The sequence below is a fragment of the Petaurus breviceps genome, unplaced genomic scaffold (genome assembly GCF_028583685.1).
Source record: "Petaurus breviceps papuanus isolate PSGF00001 unplaced genomic scaffold, PetGlider_PUasm1.0 208, whole genome shotgun sequence".
Classification (NCBI taxonomy): Eukaryota; Metazoa; Chordata; class Mammalia; order Diprotodontia; family Petauridae; genus Petaurus; species Petaurus breviceps.
This window is the reverse complement of record NW_027185852.1, coordinates 4488317-4493322: the sequence shown is the minus strand read 5'-3', so window position 1 is coordinate 4493322 and position 5006 is coordinate 4488317.

Genomic DNA, 5006 nt, shown 5'->3' with positions numbered 1-5006 from the left:
AAAGAAAGAAAGAAAGAAAGAAAGAAAGAAAGAAAGAAAGAAAGAAAGAAAGAAAGAAAGAAAGAAAGAAAGAAATGCCTCCCACCTCACCTTGGCCTTTCCAAAGTCCTCCTTTCTTTCCAAGATCAGTCCAAAGGCACTACTTCCTACTAGGTCTTTCCTCTGATCCCCCCAGCTGTTTGAGTTCTCCTTCCCAATTTACCTCATAAATGTTTTCTATAATATGCTTATATTTGTACAGAATGATGATTACCGGCATTTCTAGCACCGGAAGGTTTTCAAAGCACTTTACAAATGTTATCTCATCTTATCCCTCATGACAAACATCTGCTATGCTCTGGACCCTGTGCTCAGGGCTTTACAGAAATTTTCTCAATTGATCCTTGCACTGACCCTGGGAGGCAGGTGCTCTTATTATCTCCATTTTACAGATGAGGAAACTGTGATAGGCAGAGTTTGACTCACTCAGTCACATAGCAATTAAGTATCTCAGGTAAGATTTGAACTCAGAAGGTAAATCCAGTGCTCTTTTTTTCTCTTTTTTTTTTAAGGAATGTTAAGATTCTGAGCTTGGCTTAAATTGGGAAGACCCTTGATGGCCACAGGAACATAGAACTGGAAGTGATCTTCAAGGCAGTCAATCCCTTTATTATATCAATGAGTAAACGGAGGCCCATAATTTAAAGGACTTGCCCAGGGTCACATGGCTATTGAATGTCTGAGTGAGATGTGAAGCCTGGTCTTCCTAATTCCAAGTCTGTGCCATAGGTGACTAAAGAGATTGATTAGTGAAAGGTATATTTGACTAACAAAATTATTTTTTGAACGCTAAGGAACGGAGCAGAGTGCAGGGGAAGACACAGGGCTAAAACATGGATCGGGTGTCTGAATTTTCTAACTGAAGTTCTTACATTCATTGATTAGAAAGCCCTTGAGGTGGAAGAGATACAGGGAGACAGGACAAAGTGGACAGTGACCAACTGTAAATGACTGCTAAATTATTTAGGATTACACTAATCCAGTTTGCCAGGAAAATCCAACCTCTTTCAGTCCCATTAAAAGTAAGATTCTAATCAGAAAAAAGCTTTTTCTTTTCTTCTAGCGCACCAGTAAATGAAAAGACAATCTAATTTTGGGAAATCTTTTCTGTCTTAAAAATGCAGCAGCAGTATCTACAAATTCCCAGTATACTGAAAAGGTAGCATAATAAATGCTTTCCCTATCTGAATCATGAGTGCTCAGAGAGCGTCACAAATTGTGTTTGTATTTGCCTTTTTTTTTGCACAGTCTTTCTATAGTAACACCGTCATACCATGGCTGAAACCTATTAATTGATCTTTCTCCAGATGATAAATGAATTGTCTTGGTTCACTTGCTGAGCTTTGAAGAAAAAGCAAACTAAGCCCCAAACAATGAGCCAGCTGACTTTTTAATTGCTCATCTTTAAACCTAGTCCTTCTTTCAATCCTGCCAGTGATTGTGTACTCCAGAGTAAGCAAGGCATAAGCTCTGCAAGCGCTAAGAGAACCTGGCCGGCCCCTCACCCACCAATAAAGAGGGCTGGTGTCACAGGGTTCTTCCAATTATATGTTGTGGCTTTAACAACATAATTGAAAAGACAGGAGAATGGCTCACTGTCCTCTGAGTGGTTTGGAAGCTGAATGCTGGAGATTTATAAGGGAAAGGTGGTCCCTGGGCTGACATGCAACGTTAAAAAATCCAATTCATCATTTAAAAGTCCTTTAAAGGAAAGTGCCCCCCACGGAATAGAATGCTCTCTCTGTTACTTCCTTTCCTGACAAGCTTCACAGTTTAGGAAGGGCCTTCCTTCATTGCCTAGGTAGTGTTCAGAGAAGAGAAGGAGGTTCTGTGAAGGGCCTTGAGATCATGTTCTATGACAAGTGGGTGGAGGCATTGGGGCTGGACCAGAAAACATGTGGGAAGGCATCACAAAAGCTGGCTTTAAGTGTCTGAAAGACGATCCATAGAACAGGGAGTAGACTGTTTAATCCTGGAAGGTAAACTAGGAACAAAGTTAGAGGAAGGCAGATTCAGTTATAGGGAGACAAAGTTAAAGGAAAAAAATAACCTCCTAACATATATTGTGGAAAGACCCACAGATGCACTTGTTTCCAAGCCAAGGCTGGATAGTGAACCCCTTGCTAAGCTTGTTTGACAGGGAGTCATTGTCCAGTATCGATTGAGCTAGATGACTTCTATGTCCTTGGCTGCCTAGATTCTGTGATTCAAAGTCCTTCCTACTGTTATTTCACCTTTTTATTTTATTTCTTTTCCCACTAAAAACATCTTTCCCTATTTTCCATCTAAGTTATGATTTAGTTACTCAGTCAAGGTCTCCTTTTTCTTCTTTCCCCTACTTTTTTTTTTTTAAGCAATTGGGGTTAAGTAACTTGCTCAAGGTTACACGGCCAGGTGTTTCTGGGTGGGTGCTAAGTGTCTGAGCCTGGATTCGATCCCAGGTTATCCCGGCTCTGGGGCTGGTGCTCTTACTCGCTGTGCCACCTGGCTGCCCCTTTCCCCTACTTTTGACCTCACTCCCTTTGTTCTCTCTAGTTTTGGTGGGGATCCTGCTCCCCCTCCACTGCTCCCTCTTCCCCATCTCATCTGATAACCCTTTGAAAGTGCAACTTGACAGCTAAGATGAGCTGAAGCATTTGCTCTCTCAACTTAGACCTAGGGCAGGAATTCCCACCATAGCATCTCTCACTCTTCTCCTTTTCACTTAATCTGGAGACTTAAAAAAAAGTACCATTTCTATTTAAGTCTTGAGTTTCAATTTCCATCCTTTCCTCCCTTCCCTCCCCGCCTTCCCCGAGATAACAAGCAATCAGGTAGAGGTTATACCTGTGAAATTATGTAAAACAGTTCTGTATTAGTCATTTTGTACAAGAAGACTTGAATAAAAGAAAAAATGAAAGAAAAAAGTGAAAAATAGGAAGCTTCAGTCTGTAGTCAATCAATATCAGTTCTTTATCTGGAGGTGGATAGTACGCATCATTAGTTCTTTGGTAATGTCTTGGATCATTTTATTGCTAAGAATAGCTAAGTTATTCACAATTCTTCATTGACAATATTGCTGTTACTTGTGTACTGTGTAATCCTGGTTCTGTTCATTTCACTCTGCATCAGTTCATGTAAGTCCTTCCTGGAGACATTTTTACTGATGGTCCTCTCCTTTTCTAGAGTTGGGCTCATATGACATGCTCAAGGCAGTTGTAGTTCAAGGATGTACTCAGTATACACTTTATCTAAGAAGTCTAAAATTTAGCTCTGCAAAAGCCATCCAATTTCAGTTCCCCAATGGGAATTGACTCGAGATCTGTCAGGTCAATTACTTTCTTCTTGTTATTTTTGTTGTTTTCGATGAAGAAGGAGCATGATAAACATCGTGGGTCAATCATCAGTAAAGTTAAGTGCCGACAGTGTTCCAGACACTGTGCTAAGCACTGAGCATACAAAAAAGGGCAAAAACAATCTTTTCCCTCAAGGAGTTCACAGTCTAATGGAGAAGACAACATGCAAACACCTATGTAAGATCAAGCTCTAGACAGCATGTGTTGGGGGGATCAATGAAAAGGAGGAACTAGCATCAGAAAACTAAAGAAGGAAGTGGGGGTCGGAAAAGGCTTCCTGTAGAAGATGGGATTTGAGCTGGAGAAGCCAGGAGGCAGAGGAGTGGTCTAGGCATGAGGGATGCTCAGAGAGAGAGTGCCCAGAGTCAGGAGATTGGGGAATACCAAAGAGACCATTATTGTGTGTAGAGTTACAGCATCACACACTGGGGCCTCAGAGACCATCTCAGATCAACCTCCTCATTTTATAGACGATGAAGCTGAGGTCTACAGAGAAGTGATTCACTCTGAAGGGTCACATGGGCAATAAGTGAGAGGTGAGAATGTGAATTCAAGTGCTCTGTCTCTAATCACTGCTTTGTTTATCTGTGTCTAGGTTCAATTCCCACCTCAGAAGACTTAGTAGACATGCGGCCCTGGGGAAGACATTTAATGTCTCTGAGCCTTGGTTTTCTCATCCATCAAGTGGGACAATAATAGCACCTACCTCACAACGTGGGAATCCACTGAAAAGATGGATGTAAATGCCAGATATTTTTGTTACTAAACTATGTTTCCTGCTGTAAGATGGAAGGATACCAATTTGCCCACAGTATATGCCTATTGTCATTTCTTACATTATAGATTCCCATGAACACAAAATCAACAAGAAATAGCAAATACAGGCCAACCACTGCTGCTTTTATTCATTCTGCTTACATATTTACTTTAGGTCCCTGGTTTCTTTAAAACCTCTGGCCAATGAACCATGATTCTTTGACTGGCTGCTCCATATCCAACATTCTGATTTTCCATGTGATTCCAACCCATGACCCACAAACGCCAACTCTTAATTTTCACAACATTCCTATGAGTTAGGGAAGTGGCTAATGCTCTTATCTCTACTTTACAGCTGGGGAACCTGTGACATAAGTTAATTGACTTGCCCAAGGTCACAAAGTGAGCTGGTGGCATGGGCTGGGAATCCAGCCCAGGTCTCTTGACTCCCCAGTCCAACGTTCAGCGCACCAGATGTGACAACATACTGCTCCCTCATCAGTAAGCAATTGACCCAGTTTATTTCTTAGTTGGCTAGGGTCTCTGCTGGGGGCTACTGCCATTTTTCTGCATCACACCTGAATTTTATTTTTTTTCTGCCTGATCAACTCTTCATTATTTTCAGAGCTTGCCAGAGTCCTCTACAATGACCTTACATAAAATGGCATAAAACATCAGAATTGAATTGAGCTTTAAATACACTTGTCTTAGGCTATGTTACAAGGACAAAATTGCTTATGTGAAGGGACTTGAATTAGGCAGGACAGTCCTCAAATTTAGCAAAGATGAAATTTTATAAAGCATGTAAAGTGATGAGCAAACTTTAGAGTAATATGAATGTGAGATGTTATTGTTATTAATAATTATTAACATTAT